This window comes from Sphaeramia orbicularis, chromosome 24 (genome assembly GCF_902148855.1).
Source record: "Sphaeramia orbicularis chromosome 24, fSphaOr1.1, whole genome shotgun sequence".
Classification (NCBI taxonomy): domain Eukaryota; kingdom Metazoa; phylum Chordata; class Actinopteri; order Kurtiformes; family Apogonidae; genus Sphaeramia; species Sphaeramia orbicularis.
In genome coordinates this window covers 2,514,225-2,533,287 of record NC_043979.1, presented here as the reverse complement: position 1 = coordinate 2,533,287, position 19,063 = coordinate 2,514,225, and the positions used below count along the sequence as shown (strand labels likewise).

General features: G+C 37.3%; 1 protein-coding gene across 2 annotated transcripts in view; it reads right to left on the bottom strand.

Moving 5' to 3' along the window:
* The window catches only part of snap25a (synaptosome associated protein 25a), a 103,152-nt gene extending 84,099 nt beyond the window's left edge, over nt 1-19,053 (bottom strand). For both annotated transcript variants that reach the window (XM_030128069.1, XM_030128068.1), the window contains exon 1: nt 18,984-19,053. The gene's annotated coding sequence lies outside the window, so the exon portion shown is untranslated. The remainder of the gene's footprint in view (nt 1-18,983) is intronic.
* Between the last annotated feature and the right edge of the window lie 10 nt (nt 19,054-19,063).

Below are 19,063 nucleotides of genomic sequence, written 5' to 3'. Positions count from 1 at the left end.
CGGCCCGGGGACCAAAACTGGCCCGCCAAAGGTTCCAGTCCGGCCCACAAGATGAATTTGCAAAGTGCAAGTTAGGGCATCAAACTCAAAAATAATATCATAATAACCTATAAATAATGACAACACCATTTTTTTTCTTAGATTTAGTGCAAAAAACATTAAATTATGCAAATATTTACATTAAGAAACTATCCTTTAACAATAACGTGAATAACCTGAAGAAATATGAACAACCTGAAATGTCTAAAGAAAATTAAGTGCAGTTTTAACAATATTCTGCCTGTGACTAAATGTTTTGTGTCTTTGTAGATCTGATCTGTAATGCACATGTATGAATGATAAGTCAAGGTATAATATTGATAAAATTGTACTTACATTTCTTACAAATTTCATTTTTCAGGTTATTCACATCCTTTTTGTTTGGATAGTTTGTAAATGTAAATATTGGCATGATTGAATGTTATTTTTTTGCACTAAAACATTTTGGAGTTGTCATTATTTATTGGTTATCATGTTATTATTGGACTGGTCCGGCCCACTGCAGATTCAATTGGGCTGAATGTGGACCCCAGAAGAAAATGAGTTCAACACCCCTGGTTTAGACACTAACAGCATTTTTGGGGGTAGAAAAAGCTCCACTCTAACGTCTCTGTTGTTAAGCTGCTATTGTTTTAGATCCACAATATTAACATTTATGAAGAAGAGCAGAATTATCAATAGTAAGTCTATAAGTTTATTCCTAATAAAGTACTGGTACTGACCAGAGCATCATGGGTAATGTCACGTCCGTCCACCAGCAAAAGTTTTCACATCCACGTGCTATTCCAAATCCAATATTTATGAAAATAGAGCTTCCACTGTCAGAGAATATCAGTAGTCTGTGCACAAATGGATTAGCATTATTTACACACACTTCTATGACTTTAGGACAACTGTTTTTGTTTAGACAAAAATGGCATTTGACCCCCTAAGGAAATTTTAGCCGAAATGTACTTAAAATGTTACCAAAGCTTAAACACGATGATTCACAATAAAAATATAAAAAATAAAAATATTGAAACGTAATAAAATGAGAAGTGTTAATTTTATTATATGAATGTGTTTATTGTGTTTATATTTCTGCATTAATTCTCATTCTTTATTTTGTATTCAGGATATGATTTAATGCTTTTTTTTTTGTTTGTTTGTTTGTTTATTTTTTAACGTCAAGTACCCCCTGGGCTTCTTCCAAATACCCCTGGGGGTATGCGTACCCCTATATGAGAATGACTACCATAGTGAAATGTTTCCACAGCTACAGGAGTGGATTTATCCTCTGGGACTGAAGACAGTCAAATGTATATTATTATTCTGTCATCACATGCTATGTATGTACGTGGACCTGCACCTAAGGACTAATTCAGTATACATGCATACATACACCAGTGGGTTGTGCCAACGCCCTCACAGCCTCCTGAGTGGAAACACGTCCTGGCCTGCATCACCCCCCCCCCCCCCCCCCCCCACAGAGTCACCCAGGGGTGCATTTATTACCACACAGCTATTACAGATGACGTGCACGCTGCCAGAAGGCTGTAAAGATACGCTGTGTGACACGTAAAACACGACAGGTAGGGCTGGGAGGGGGGGTTTATGGTGGTGGTGGTGGGGGGTCTGTGAGCTGGGGGGGCAGATGAACACCCCAGCAACAATCACCCAAGCAATCAGCTCTGCACAGGCAACACTCGGCAACATGTTTGGAATTAGACGCTCAAGCTCCCTTGTTTTACGATGTCCGTAAATCTCAGTGTGTGGAGATGGAAAGGCAGCGATGTGTTTTCTTAGATCAGGTTTGATGGAATCCCAGCAGGGAATGTCAAAGCAGCAGCAGCTATGTTCTTCTGCATAATCCTGTCTTTGATTACACCGGTCGCAGATTTTCGTCTTCTTACACTTTTCATATTTATTTGGATGTGGAGGTTTCAGTCTCACACTTCACTGTAAAAAAAAATCTGTAATTTAACAGAATTTTCAATGTTTATTTTACAGATTTTTCCTGTATTTTTCAGATACAGGAAAATATTAATGAAATGACGAAAACAGACTGTGATTTTACATGTCAAATGGAAAATAACACGAAAAAACTGTAACTGAATAACCCAAAAATTTGCATTTTTTAAAAGACATTTTTTCTTTTTTCACAGAAAAATACAGTTAAAATACATTTGCAAATGTATCGTAATTTCACAAATATTTATTTTCTATTTATGAGATTAAACTGTTAATTTAAAGTTTAATACGATTAAAAAAACAAAAAACAAAAACGAGATAAAATTACTGACAATTAACAGTAACAGAAATATTAGTTCTGTCAGTTGAACCAGACTTGTTATTTGACAAATATCTTGTGTAATTACAGGAGGTTTCACAACAAAAATGTTGAATAAATGTATTTTTGTGAATGTATAACATGTATAAGCACTGATAAACTGTCCAAATACAGTTTTTATCAGTGGATTGGACAACTGAGTCTCACTGAAAATTATTTATATATATATTTATAGGTAATTTGATTGTTTTAATACATGTAAATATTCTTTATTAAACATTAAAAAGTAAAAAAAATCTGCCAAAATCTCATGTAAGTTAGGGCAAAAAACTGTATTTTAATTTTGGAAAATTACCATTTTTTTATGAGATGGTTATTTTCCGTTTTTTTCCAGGATTTTTTCGGCACCCCTGCTGCTGGAATAATACCTTTTCCTTTTTTTTTTTTTAACGTTTTTTTTTTTTTTTTTTTTACAGTGTTCCTTCACAGTCGTCAGTTTCATGTAACAGTCTGTACAATATCTGAGACGTCATAAAAACAAAGCCGTTAGGTGGACCCAGAGGATGAGGAACACCTCTGACCATAAAAAAATATCCAATTAGCAGCACTAACGGCCTCTTCTGAGCCACTGCACAAACGGAAAATTAAAATTAAAAAACTGTAATGGAGATCTACTGCTTGAACTTTTCTTAGAACACTAGTGAGGGTAAAAGATGAACAGCAGGCACATTTAATTCATTTGTTTAATTAATCTGAGTTTAATTTGCTTTTAATCTTTGTTTTTGCTGTTTTTATGAAACGATGAGAAAATATTCAGGTATAGCTGGACTCAACCGTGCCTTTTGTGCAGAATTATATATATATATATATATATATATATATATATATATATATATATATATATATATATATATATATATATATATAAATATAAAAATAAATAAATAAATAAATAATAAATATTGTGTGTGTGTGTATATAAATATATAGAATATATATATATATATATATATATATATATATATATATATATATATATATATATATATATGTATATGTATGTATATAACAACAGACTAGTTTGAGCGTTTTAGTTTAATTTAACGTCAGTGTTTAGTTTTAGAAAAAGCCTGGTCTTATTTGATCCTATAGATAAAAAAAATGCATGATATCAAATGCAATGTTTATTAAATGTCTTATAATGTGCAAAGTTATTCTTGTTTGTGAATCATTAATAGAAAATAAAATTACACAGATATGACCTGCAGTTGTATTTCATGTTTATGTGGTTGTTCATTGTAGTTGTTTTTTTTTTTTTTAAATGGAATTATCCTATCATTTTTATTTTTATTTCAGTTAATGCCATTTTTTCTCCACTGCTCATTTTAGTTTTCATTTTAATTTAACTCAGAGGTAGGACTGCATGATTTCAATATCAGCCTGTGTAACGTATAATCACATAAGACTCTAATATAAAAGTCCAAATATGTGAAGATTAAGGATCATCTAATTACAGACATTACACAAAAATACATAAATAAACATAACCCTGTTTTTTGGTGATATTTTAGATTTAGTGACACTGAGCAGAGAGAAGTACAATGTAAAACCTCATGAATAAAGTCACTACTCAACGTATGTATTCGTTTTTGTATTTTTTCTTCTAGTTTAAGTTTGTATGTTAGAACTGAACGTGCTAATTTGTTGCTAATCTGCATTTTCCTCAAAAACCAAGCAATTAGACACGAATCACAAGAGCAATCGCAACCTGTAATACTGCAAAATGTAATAACTGCAATCTGAGTTTTGCACCAATACTGGAGTCCTATCCAGAATGTACAGACTGAAGAGCTTTCTGTGTTTGTGCATTAAAGCTCAGTTTGAACCGATAAAACAAAGCAGATGTGGGTGATTCAGACCAGAATGTTCAAGTGAGTTGGTAACTATTAAAATGGATCAGATCATTTCTGATTCTTGGCTGATTTTTGGGCTTGACTGAAGAAACTGGACGGCGCACGGTGACTGATTTGGTTTGATTTTTTTTATATTTGTGTCACAAAGTACACAAAGCTGCATCAGTAATATTTAGGGCTGTGTATCGGCATGAATCTGGCCAAACAATACACATCATAATACTAGGATCATGATACGATATATCGCAATATATCACGATACTGTTAACAAGGTCACATTTTTTGTTTGTTTCTTTTTTTTTAAAGATTAATTTCTGGAAAAACTTATAGTGCAGCATTTAAATAAATAAAGTTTTAACACGTGGCTTTACCAGTACAAAAAACCCCACAAATAAATAAATGAATAAATAAATAATGTTATACACATATTACAGTGTGTTTTTCAACCTTGGCGTCAGGACCCCATGTAGGGTCGCCTGGAATTCATTATGGGGTCGTCTGAAATTTCTAGTAATTGATAAAAAAAACAACAACAAGTAAATAAATTACTAATAAAAAATATTTTTTAATGATTCATATTATATACTATTTCATGATAATTAAAACACCACACATTTTTCCTAATAAAAATCAAGTTCAAATAAATCGCAGCCTGGTCCCGCTAAGACATCTCAAGAGAAAAAAGTCTCTGTTTGAATGTCTGGGGTCACCAGAAATTTGTGATGTAAAGTGGAGTCATGAGCCAAAAAAGGGTGGAACCACTGCATTACAGTTTCAGATCATGCTTAAGTGTTCGTATTCTATTGTGAAAAGAATCCATAGTGTTCAGTCCCTGACATCATCCAACGTCACAACATTATTTTTGTGCATTCTCAATAAAAAACCCAAACATCTGCCTCTTTCAGACAGTAAAAAGTGCTTTTAGGATGCTTGAATTATCCATTATTTAACAAACAGCGTTATCAGTTTAAAAAATTACATTTACGACTGCAGTATCACAATAGTACATTTGTAGTAAAAAAACAACAGAGCAAAAAACCCATGTGAATATAGAAATAAAAGAGCTGGAAAAACAAACAAAAATGAACCTCCGCCATGTCTGCATTTGAATAAATGCCTAAAAATATCGATACAGTACTTTTTAATATCCGTGCAGTATCGTGAGTGAATATCGCAATACGTTGCGACACCGATATTTTCTCACACCTCTGATAATATTTAAGTTCAACTCATAAAATCAAAGTTTCATTCACTTTTTCAGTCTGAGACTAAACACTGGGTCTCTTAATAACACAAATATAAACAGATATTCCTCTAGTAAAACACAACTCCAGTTTTTGATTCCCAAACAAGAGACCAAAAATCTCTGACACATAGGCATAAATGTCATTTTTACTGTAATGTCAGGTATAGTAGTGTACTGTCCTTTAAATAGTAAATGTTTCTTTTAGTTCTCCACATGTACTACATTGTAGTGTATTGAACTGTTCTGTTTTGCAGTGTATTACACTGTCTTACTCTGTACTGCACTTATTACACTGTATTGTTTTGTTTGTATCACACGGATCTCTGTTATTTATTATGTGGGGACTGCGGATGAAAATTAGCATCGGCGCTAACTTCAGCATATTTACATGTTTATACTGAAATGGAATGTATAAATGGTCATTAAAGTGCACTGTCCCGCCTAAATAAAGAGACACCACAACACAAATGGACAACATCTTTTCAACAATAATTCTAAAAAATCAGACACGAAACCTTCATCATCATGGATAAAATGCAGCCAAAACAGCCCAACAGAACATCTGCGAGGAAAACATCATCCAACTATCATAACATTTAGCAAAACATTGAACATTTTTCAGTGGATTAGCTACTTTTACACAGAGATCCTGGAAAAACGGTCAGATGTTGATCTACCTTTTTTCTCCATTGTCTGGTTTCCACCGAAGGAGGAACAGAGGTGAGACAGGCTGGACTTTCACACAGCGGAACTGTGTTACGGAATTAAAGGGGCGGAGACGCACACGCTGCAGATAGTGGGACGTAGAACTTCCGCGTCGGAAATACCCCGAGTGTAGCGGTGTTAGCTCTAAAAACAACAAAGGAGGACGGACAGAGCGCAGCCATGTTTGTTTGATCAGCGCAGATGTGAAGTGAATTCAAACTCAAACCGAGCGTCTGAGCGTCTTCTCGGCGTCTCCTCAGTTTCCACATCTGTCTGGTGGCGTTGGTATGTAGGGCTGTTAGAAAATATGGGTTCTGCAATATATTGCGAGATTTCATTTCACAATACTGTATCGATATTAAAAAGTACTGTGTCGATATTTTTAGGTGTCTATCCAAATGCAAATATGGTGGAGGTTTCATTTCTGTTTTCTTGGTTTTCTTTATTGTTTCTATCTTATTATTATGATGTAACACTGTTTTATTAAATAATGGTTATTTGAAGCCTCCTAAAAGCATTTTTTTCTGTCTGAGAGGCAGATGGGAGTTCCTTGTTGGGAATTGAACTCAAATAATGTTTGGTGTTGGTTCTGAACTAATAGAATCTGACATTTGAACAGGATCTGAAACTGGAATGTCTGTAAAACAGAATTTAACACAGGAAAAGACTGTGATACAGAATTAGATCCTGTTGTGATCAAATAAAATGTGTTTAGTATTTGTGCAGATTTCTGGTGTAGTTCAATTCTTCCAGGAAATAATCATTAAAAAAAAAAAAAAAAATTGCCTTTGTAACAGTATCATGATATATCATGATATATCGTATTGTGATTCTAGTATTGTGATTTGTATCATATCGCCAGATTCTTGCCGATACACAGCCCTACTGATATGTTTGTTTACTGTACACGGCTCGTGGTCATTTTTAAATCCCTCTGGTGCGGAGGTCGCACACGTAATACGTCATCAAAACGTCCCACCTTGGTTGAAACCAGAGGTGTTCCTGTTACATAGTGTTCCCTGAACCCTGAGTCCACCTTTAGCAGGGCTCTGTTAACTCCAGAGAATTACATCATCATAATAATAATAATAATAATAATAATAATAACTTTATTTATGTAGCACCTTTAAACACTGACTTTCCACAGTGCTTTGACAGATGAAGCAAAAGTGCACAACAGCAGAATAAAAACAGAGAAAACAACACAATAAAAGAAGTACAGCAAACACCAAAACATGAAGAACTGTGGATGGATCATAGTGGAGAGGGCAGAAATAACAGAACATGATGGAGTCCGATCAATGCACAAATGAAGGAATGGAATAAAACTACATCGTGTATGTCAGTCTAAATGAATCAGCAAAACAGGGTCAAATATAAAATTCAACATTAAAAACATTAAAAAGAGACAACATCAGCACCCCCCCATAGCCATATTAATTTTTAAAAAATCATAAAATCAAACTGATAGTAATTGATACAAATACATTATTACAAATATTAAATTATTTAACTTGTTGTATTGTTGCTGCCTCCGCCGCTACAATAATACTAGCAAATTAGACTACTGGGATTATTATTTTTTTATTTTTAATTTTGCCTTTTACAAAAACTGTTATTACAACAGTCCAAATTATACATGAAAAATACTTTATTGAATAAAATATCACAATCTACTGTTTTTGGGATAAATTAGCCAAAAATCTTAGGGATAAATTAGGGGCGGGATAATAAGGATATTTTTAATATCTTGGTGTATTGAAGTTCCCATAGGGCAGTGGTTCTCCAACTTTTTACAGTGGAGTACTCCCTGAAAAAAGAGGCTAATTTGTTCCTGTGCCAAAGGTGTCTGTTTATATTTAAAAACTCTGTAAATAAACAACATACATTTAACTTGTGATATTTCAAATCACAAATCTTTATTAGAAAATTTTGTTCAAAATATAAACTGATGATGATGATGATGATTATTATATTATATTTTTGTGTTATTACAATTTATCTACCCCCTCTCTCTTTCTCTTTCATTCACACCCCCTCCCCTTTTCCTTATCACCCCTAATCAGTCTTTATTGTTTAGTTGCTCTTTACATTTATTATAATTTTCACTGTAATATGATGACGTCGTTGTTGTGTTGTTTTTGGTTTGTTTTATTTGTTTGATTTTCCTTTTGTTTATGTGTTGTTGTTTTTCAATCCACAATGTCTTGTTAACTATCACTAATTAAAAAAAAAAAAAGAGACAGCATCACACGATCCACCATTTTTCATTTACACAGACGACGGTTCAGAATAAAGGTGGAATATTCCCAGAACAGGGGCTTATGGAAACAAATCCCAAAAGAGAAAAGACTAGATAAAAATATATATATTGCAAAAATGATCCTTATTGTTTTACTGCCCAGCTCTATTCCAAAAACATGATGAAACTAAGTGTAAAACCTAAACAGGAGGAAAAACGGCAGTGTCAGTGTCTGCAGAGCAAACAGTCCACAGCAGATGCATCACAGACCGGATCAGCCGGCTGTGGAGCCCATGCATCCTGTACTGCAGCACTCAGACCGCATCCTGTTCAAAGCAGACCCGCCTGTGTTCCACCAAACTGGGAATCCATGACCCTCTGAAGACTTCACTGCTGCAAAAACACTGCAGAGGTGAACCTGCAGCCGCTAACCCTCAGCCAACTGCACTGCAGCATCATAAATTTAACCCACCCACCTACCCCCCACCCCCCCGAACGGGCATCCCACAGCAACACCACACCAACAGGAATAAAAAAAACAAACCAGAACAAACCACTGAACTGACCCTTGAACCACAGTCCGGCGGTGTTTGCAGACAGCTGATTGGTCCTCAGGCTCATTGTCCGAGCACCTGAACACACAAAGCCTGTAATCGACAGAGCGGAGGGCGTATTCATGTTGACCCAAGCAGACGAAATGACCACTTTATGCTTCACTGACGCAGGATAAGATGACTATACATGCTTTTATTCTGAAAATGGAGGTAGGTTGGTGTAAAGATGGTTTCTACAACAGCACCACTGAGGACCAGTCTAGTTCAGCGGTGACAGTGACACGTCTGAGGATCGATATGAAACCCATGCACTGTGTCTGCAAAGCTTAGGTACAGAAGAGATGAAAAGGCTAAGGATTTCACTTCTGTAAGTTTCAGTGAAGGCATCTCCTTCCAGTAAACCGTTAAAAAAAAAAAAAAAAAGTAAAAAAACAGTAATATTCTGGCAGCAGGGATGCCGAAAAAATACTGATAATAACGGAAAATAACCATCTCATAAAAATACAGTAATTTTCCAGAATTCAAATACAGTTTTTTGCCCTAACTTTACATGAGATTTTGCTTTTTTTTTTGACTTTTTAATGTTTATAAAGAATATTTACATGTATTAAAACAATCAAATTACCTATATAATATATAATATATAATATATATATATATATAATATATATATATATATATATATATAATTTTCAATGAGACCTCAGTTGTCCAATCCACTGATAAAACTGTATTTGGACAGTTTATCAGTGCTTATACATGTTATACATTCACAAAAATACATTTATTCAACATTTTTGTTGTGAAACCTCCTGTAATTACACAGATATTTGTCAATGAACAACAAGTCTGGTTCAACTGACAGAACAAATACTTCTGTTACCGTTAATTGTCATAATTTTATCTGTTTGTTTTTTTTTACAGTATTAAACTTTAAATTAACAGTTTAATCTCATGAATAGAAAATAAATATTTGTGAAACTACGATACATTTGCAAATGTATTTTAACTGTATTTTTTCTGTGTAAAAAAAAAATTTCTTTTAAAAAATGGAAATTTTATGGTTATTCACAGTTTACAGTTTCTTCATGTTATTTTCCATTGGACATGTAAAATCACAGTCTGTTTTTGTCATTTCATTGATATTTTCCTGTATCTTAAAATACAGGAAAAATCTGTAAACTAAACAGTGAAAATTCTGTTAAATTCCATATTATTTTTTACAGTGTAGACGTCTGTACTCCTCTTTTTCCCTTCTATCCCCATGAAACCCTTGGTATCATAAAAAAAGTCAGACTATTAACACAACTATTATACATCCGACTCTTATTTTATTTGACTTTTTTCATGATAAAAGACAGTCGAGGCCCCCTTTCCTCCTCTTGCTCTCTTTTAGGGTGGGTGGGGTTGGACTAGTTTGGACTATAGTTCATATGTCCTATGCTGATGTAGATGCTTATTGAAAATTGGAAAATAAAGTCTAAAAAAAAAGTTTAAAAATTCTGCAATAAATCAATAATAAAGCTGTCTGTGCATGCTCTTATTCTGAAAATGGAAGCTCCAGTCGGTGTACAGTTTCTAAAACAGCACCACTGCCGACCAGTCTAGTTCTGTGGTGAAAGTGATACGTCTGAGTCTGAGGATCGATATGAAACTGATGCGCTGCGTCTCATTTCTGCACACAAACGTGTGTTTTGTAAAATATGGCTTGCATGAGTCAGGCCTGCCGTCTATTCTTAGACATTGACATTTACCACATCATGTCCTCGCAGGCTGGACTGCAGGCGGCTGTTGCATTGATTCAACCTGGCAGCCCGTCTCTCTGTCTGTTTTTTTTCTTCTTGAGTTCGTTCCCATTTTTGCTGCCCCCCCCCCCCCCCCACTTCTAATCGCCTTCCAGGACGATGACAGCACCAGGGGATCTGTCGCAGAAATGTGGCTCAAAAAAAGCTAAAACAACGGAGGGTTTGAGTGTCGCCGCTCCAAAACCAACTTCAGAAGCGTCACTTGGAAGGTAACGTTCTCTTGCTGTCAGAGCAAACAAGGTAGGATGAAAAAATCTAAATTTAGAGGCTTTGTTGTGAGAACAGAAGAGATTTGTGACAGTTTTGTTGACCTGTGTCAGTGAACGACCGGTTTGAACAGGATTAAGCGCTCCAAAACACTGAACCCCCACAACGCGCGCGAAGCGCTGCAGAGGCCTTCAGACCCAAGCTGGGAGTCAGTTTAAGATGCAACGGCCGGCTCCTCATGGGCCTCGGGAGCAGCCATTTTGTTTCTGTGTTTTTGTTTACATGCAGAGTCACTGACGACGTTCCGGAACTGCAGCTCCGCCTCCAGACTTAACCCAGTCCAGTAGTACGTTAACCGCGTTTCCAGTCGTGTGTGTTGTAGCGGTTCTGCCTCTGCTCAAAGGCCCCGTCCACGCCTCGTCCTTTTCTAAAAGTGTTACTTCATGTGGGAAGTGTAAAACCTGACACTGAATGCATCTCTTTCGAAGCTTAAACCACGTGGTCGCTTGTGCTGAACAGACACGGCGCTTTGTCGACACCAACAGCAAAGCAGAAGGCCAAGGCTCCGTTCAGACTGAAGGCAAATGTGACCTGGATCTGATCTGTGACAGAACAGCACTACTCTGACCCAGACCACTTCCATATGCGGTCCTAAATCTGACCCAGACCACTTTCATATGTGGTCCTAAATCTGACCCGGACTGCTTTCATATGTGGTCCTAAATCTGACCCAGACCACTTTCATATGTGGTCCTAAATCTGACCCGGACTGCTTTCATATGTGGTCCTAAATCTGACCCAGACCACTTTCATATGCGGTCCTAAATCTGACCCGGACCACTTTCATATGCGGTCCTAAATCCGATATGTATCTGATATTCATGTTATTCCCTCCACCAGGAGGTAATGTGATCACTTTGCTTTGTTTGTTTGTTTTTATCAACTTTAGTGTAAAACTCTTCCCCCCATCTTTCCCAGATCTTCCCCACAGATAGGCCTAGGCCCTGGGACCAACCCATTAAATTTTGGTCCCAGTAGGACAAGTTCAAGTCACAGCAAGGTCACAACATCTATAATTTTCCTATCTGTCGTCATTGAGCTAGTTTTTCTCATTTGCAATACGACTTCAGTCTGAAGGGCCAGATTACATTCATTCCGACTTTTACAACCATCATAAAATGCGATAAACGTTACAATTCTTCGTCCCAGGAGGAGGAGCAGAGGAAAACCATATTTCCTTTTGTAAACACAGCGTGTGTCTGCGGTGTCTCGTATTTTGTCAGGACCTCTTTAGTGCATGTGGGTCACTTCAGACCTCTTTAGTGCATGTGGGCCACTTCAGGACCTCTTTAGTGCATGTGGGTCACTTCAGGACCTCTTTAGTGCATGTGGGTCACTTCAGGGTCACATTCAGTCCAGACTCAAAACTGATAGAAGTTGCATTTAATGTGGAATATGAGCGAGCACACAAACAAATCAGATTTCACCCAAAATCTGAATTGGGCATTAAACCTGCAGTGTGAACGCAGCCAAAAGAGCACCGTGACAATGTTGGAAAAAAAAAAAGGATTTGGATGTAATAGTCAGGTCCCGCTGGTTAGTGATCCCAAAAAGGAAAATTTCCAAAGCAGGAAACAATAAAAACCCAGTTTCCTTCATTACAGCAGGACAGACGTCAGGAGTGAAACTGCTGTGATGACAACAAATGACAACAACAAAGGCTTGTGTCCGTTCTGTCCACACCAAGGTTCTAATAGTTTTAGACTTTTCATTCTAGTTTAGTTTTATTTAGTTTTGACTTTTTTTCTCTAATTCAGTTCGTTTTAATTCGTTTTTAGAGCAGGTTTGCTAGTTTTTATTAGTTTTCATGTTTTTTTCTAAATGCTTATTTTAGTTTAATTTAGTTTTTTATATCTTTTCTCTTCTTCTCTGTGGTCGTATTCAAATCATCCCAGACAGGACTCTGCTGCTTTAGTCTCCATGTTTCCAGGTAGAGTGGGGACCAGAAGACGACTGGAAACCACAAGTGAACACAAGTGACGGACCCTTAAATATCATACGGTGCCAGCAGAGAAATTGCTTGAGGAAATAAATTGATTTCATATCAATCTGACATTGACACAAAAAAAACGAAGTGAATTTTATCCATAATTTTTATCTGTTTTAGTTAGTTTTGTAAACACACAACAGATTCAGTTAGTTAGCGTTTTTTTTTTTTTTTTCTTTTAATTATAGTTTTTATTTATTTCAGTTAATGAAAATGTTTTTACAATTCTAGTTTTGGTCATTTCGTTAGTTTTCGTTAACGATAATAACCTTGGTCCCTTCCTGTCCCACTGTCCTAGACTTCCTCAGAAACAGTCGTCTGTGTGATTCCCAGTTGGATCCATCTTCTGATTCCATATTTTGATCTTGTCCAACTCTCTAAACCTTCAGATGTTGAACTCAGCTCTATTCGACATCACCTTCAACCACCAATATTTCCCCCAAAATCCCATCAAAGCTCTGATGTAGTTGGATCCACTTCTATATCATTCATACATATAATAGTGAAATAGTGCCTTTAATCTGTATTCAGCTCTATAGAATGACCTAACATGACCTTTGACCTGAACTCATTTGAATATCATGGTGGAAAATCCAGTCACATCATCAGGTTGGACTTTTCAAATCTAAAAGAATATTCTGGTCCACTTTGGATTCTATTGGTGTAAATATATTCAACACACTTTATCCATCAAATCTATCAGCTGTGGAATCTACGAGGAGGAACAGATGTTCAATGAGAAGGACGACTGAGAAGGTTGAACACTGATCCATTCCATGGAGAAGTGAATGGACCATCCACCTGATCACCTACAACATGTCTGACACAAATATGAACAGAATAGAGTTTAGTGGTTTCATAAATGTCACATGTCCTTTTTGTTTCCATCCATGGTTTATTCCTTACACTGTAAAAAAAAAAACAAAGTGTAAAAAAAAAAAAAAAACAGTAAATTCCAGCAGCAGGGGCGCCGAAAAAATACTTTTAAATAACAGAAAATAAGCATCTCATAAAAATACAGTAATTTTCTATAAAAAATACAGTTTTTTGCCCTAACTTTACATGAGATTTTGCATATTTTTTTTTTGACTTTTTAATGTTTAATAAAAAATATTTTCATGTATTAAAACAATCCAATTCCCTATAAATATATATAAAATAATTTCAGTGAGACTCAGTTGTCCAATCCACTGATAAAACTGTATTTGGACAGTTTATCAGTGCTTATACATGTTATACATTCACAAAAATACATTTATTCAACATTTTTGTTGTGAAACCTCCTGTAATTACACAAGATATTTGTCAATTAAGAAACAAGTCTGGTTCAACTGACAGAACAAATACTTCTGTTACGGTTAATTATCAGTAATTTTATCTCATTTTATTATTATTTTTTTTACAGTATTAAACTTTAAATTAACAGTTTAATCTCATGAATAGAAAATAAATATTTGTGAAATTACGATACATTTGCAAATGTATTTTAACTGTATTTTTCTGTGGAAAAAAAATCTTTTAAAAATGTAAATTTTATGGTTATTCACAGTTACAGTTTTTTGTGTTTTTGCATTTGACATGTAAAATCACAGTCTGTTTTTGTCATTTCATTGATATTTTCCTGTATCTTAAAAATACAGGAAAATCTGTAAAATAAACAGTGAAAATTCTGTTAAAGAACAGATTTTTTTTATAGTGTAATTTTACAGACATTATCAGGATAAAGGCTCCATTTGGAGATGATGGATGTGACTGTTTTCCTGCAGGAACTGAGTCATGCATCAGTGAACATGGACCAAAAGGACACAGTTATGCATTTGACTGAGACACACACCTATTTAGAAAACAAATCCAAACAGATAGGAGACCAGAACATGTTCTTACAGCAGGTTTGTGTAATCACATTTTGTATTGAACACATCAACATTTGTTCCAGTAAATGTGTAAAGGTTTTTTCACCTGGATTTTTTGAATTAATATCAAAGTCTGGTAATAAATAAATAAATAAATAAATAAAAATAAATCACTAGAACAGGCTCATACTTCTACTTCTTTCCTCCCATTGCAGGTGTTTCTTTTACTTTCTTCTCTCGTTCTCTGTGGACATTTAAGGCCTACAAACACTAATGTTCAGAAACTAATCATCTAGTTTCACAGTTATCATCAGATTTGGAAAAAACTATGTAAAATCACATCCTTTTTCTGATTTTCTAATATATCTGATCAGTGGTGGTCATGTTGTTTCAAGTAAAGGCTGAGGATTTGTGACCGAATTCTTAACTAAGATCATGTGACACTATTTATGTCCGAGGCGTTCAGTGTGTGTTTGTTCTGTATGTTTGTTTATGTTCGTTACAGCTGGGGTTCATTTACTCACAATTCACTGAACAAACATTAGCTGACATTTTCTTGTGTCTTTTTATTGTTATTTATTATTTTATTTAATTATTCTTTCTCTATCTGTCTCTTTTAGAAATGGCCTAAAAACAGTCTTATCTTCTGTGTTATGTGTGTTTCTCTACATGTCAAAACATGATTCAGAAACAGTTTTTTTAGTAAATCTATGAAATATAGTTTTCACATGTACAATGGAAATAAACAGCAATAACCAAAATCAGCACATACCAGGGGTTGGTGTGCATTATTGGTATGAGAATAAACACTGTTTGAAGTCAAATAAAGCACCACAGAAAGGCAAAACAAATACAGAATCCATCTATTAGAACAGACATGGTGCTTTTGGAAATGTTCAACATGGACATCATGCAGAGGAAGCAACAATTATGGGTTGTTCTATTCGCTTTTATCAGGATTTTTTTTAAAGAACTCTCTTTATTGAAATTAGAACTATGATGAGAATATTACATATATACATTTATCTCTTTCTTTATTTCTATTATATTGATGCATACTGTCTTGTGCTGCTGTACACACTTGAATTTCCCCCTTGGGGGATCATAAGTAATCTTATCTTATCTTATCTATCTTATCTTATAAAAATCATAGACCATATCCAATATATGTGATGTCAGAACAAGACACTACACCCGCATCCACATGTACACACACAAAATAAAACAAAACAAAACAAAAAAGAAAAGAAAAGCTTTGAGTGAAATGTGATTTTGTCCAAATGTAAGTGTTGCATAATCAGTGTCTTTCAACATGAGCCTGATGAGTCGGATCAGTTTTGTTCTTCCAGTTTCTGCTGTCGTGACCCAAACCTCACACCACTCCTCTGTTTGGTTCTCAGCTCCACTCCTGTTGGTTCCACACCCAACATTATAGTTACTGGATCTGGAGGGAGCTGCGTCTTCATTTTGTCAGGATTTTTAATTATCAGAAATTTAATTAATTCATTTTTTTCTATATTTTTCCCATTGCTCCCAGGTGTATTTATCTGTATGTGATGTATGATCCTGTTTCGTCCTGTAAATGTGCACCATCACACCTGTGAAGCTCACTGACATGAACTGAAAGTTTTTGCTCTTGTTAAGGACTTTTCACTCCATAAATCCTCTTCAACCATGACGTGGCTCTATGTTCTCATACATTTACATTATTAGGATTTGATGATGGAAGTCTATGGTGACATTTACATGAGGGTAAAACAGAGCAGCTTCCTAAAGAGGACCCATCAGACCTGTACCTGCACCTAAACACACTGCGCAGCCAGTCGACTGAGTGCTCCCCAGCATCGCTCTTTTTTCAGAGGCAGCCGTAAAGACGGCCCCATCACACCAACAATGGCCGGGTGTTTCTGGGAAACAATCAGCGGATGGTGATGGTGTTGTGAGTCACCATTTATCCAGCGCTGCCCCTTCACAGTGTGTGTCTGTGTGTGCAGTGTAGGCCTGACCCCCACCATCACCCACCCAACCACCCCCACCCCCACCCCTCCCTGTTTCTCTGTGCCTCTCTCCCTCTCTGCAGTCCAAACATGTAAGACGCATAAGGCGATATGGTATAGCGGTCATGGCAACTGGAGCATCCTGTGGAGGTTTGGCCGTGTTCGCACACACTGCAGGCGACGAGCTGCCACTGTCATCAACACACAGCTGTCAGCGTCCACAGCCTGGTGGGTCCTCTGGAGCCACAGCAACGCATTTACAGCTGCCCTCACAAGGAAATCTACTGTTTGAAGGTCACTGTTTGGTATCACACAATGACCACAGAGCAAAAGGAAAGGACATGGTTTAGAAGAACTGGAGTCAGAACTGGAGTCAGAACTGGAGTCAGTATTCCAACATTCAATCAGCCTCAAGAGACAACATCTGTCAGTGACCATCAGTCAGCCACTACCACCATGGACAGACAGACGGATAGATAGATAGATAGATAGATAGATAGATAGATATAGATAGATAGATAGATAGATATAGATAGATAGATAGACCCTCTGGTTTCATTTCTGTATCAGACTCTTCTACTCTGTCATGTGTGACAGGCAGCTCAGGGACTCAGTTCATGTCCCCAAACCCTGACAGGATTGTTTGCATCAAAATTCGACCTCATTTAAAGGACAGATTTGAAGAAAAACAAATCCTGGACAAAAGATGGACAAAAATGGTTTTACTTTAGTGTTTAGTTGAACCCTGCATCAGAGAGTCTGGTTCTGCAGCTGAAAATGTGGCTTTGAAGTGTTCCCTTCAGCCCATAAACCACAGCTGGAACCATCATTACTGTTTAGCTCACGTTTTCTCTCTGCATCATAGCTGCACCACTCCGCTCCTGTCAGCACTGGAGCTCTGCTACCAAATTAGCACAGCCATTGTGCGCCATGCGTAATTGACAGACAGCGTGCGCGGGACTCATTGACAGCGATGTGCGTCGCCACGGAGACGGACGGATGGATGGATTGCGGGTGTGGGAGGAGGAGGGTGGGGGGGTTGGGTGTCATAGTGCGGGTTTCACCGCGGTCCTCCCCGGCGCTCTTCTTCTCACCCCCCATTTATAGCCTGAAGCCCCCCCCCCTCTCTACCCGCCCACCTTGCTCGTCCCTAAAAGATATTTTCGAGCTTTTTCTTCAGTCCATGTCTTGATCACGTAAAAGTGTGGATTCCAGGCGCCTGTGATGCAAAGACACTGCGTAAAAAGAAATAAAGAAGAAAGCGACGCATTCGTGGAGCTGGATCATGCCCCCTCCCCGTCCTCCCCCACCCCCCTCCCCCCTGTTTATATCGGCTCCCTCCTCCCTCCGACTTCACCGTGGCGCAGTTTACTATTACATGACACTCTCTCCATCAGATCACATCCACTGCAATCTGACCGAACCCACCCTGCCAGCCCAGATCCGCCGCAGATGCTGTTTTTCCTCCTCAGTGGTTTTTTTTTTTTTTTTCCCACTTCCACAGCTGACATGGGTGCGACACATGAATTCACGAATCACAATCTTGCTGCGACATCAACCCTCCACCTGCTGCCTAAAACCAGCTCTGAGGGAGAACCTGAGCAGAACCTGTCCACCACACACAGCACCGACAAACAGCCCTCCCCAAAATGGCTGTCCCTTCCAAAACCAAAACCCCCCCCCCCCCCCCCCACACACACACACACACACACCCCTTCATCGGACTTATTTCAGTCCGAATGTTCGCATTAAAGCGCGCCTGTGCTGTGTCTCTGTCCAAGGTGCTGAAAACGCCCACAGTGAACAGACGCATTGGAGCGCAGCGCATCCATCCATCCACTGCGCGTGCACATTTCACACCCAGGAGGTCACACTCTGCCTCCCCTGCCCTCCGTCCACCTACCCTATCCTCTAAAAAACCATCCGAAAACACAGGAGAGTAAATACGCTCTGTGTGCCTCGGTGGCGTTGAAGGATATAAGCAGAAACAGCAGTCCGGTGAGTCACGTTTCACCAAAAACAGCACATTTGGCGCAAAAGACAAAGAAAACAGCCTCGGATGGAAATGGAGCAGAATCTGAAAGGAAATGTGCGTCCTGTGCTTACCTGTGCCTGATGTCGGTGCCCCGCAGTCAGTATGGGAGGAATGTCTGCGTATTTCAACAGCGAACCGATCCCAGCCTCTC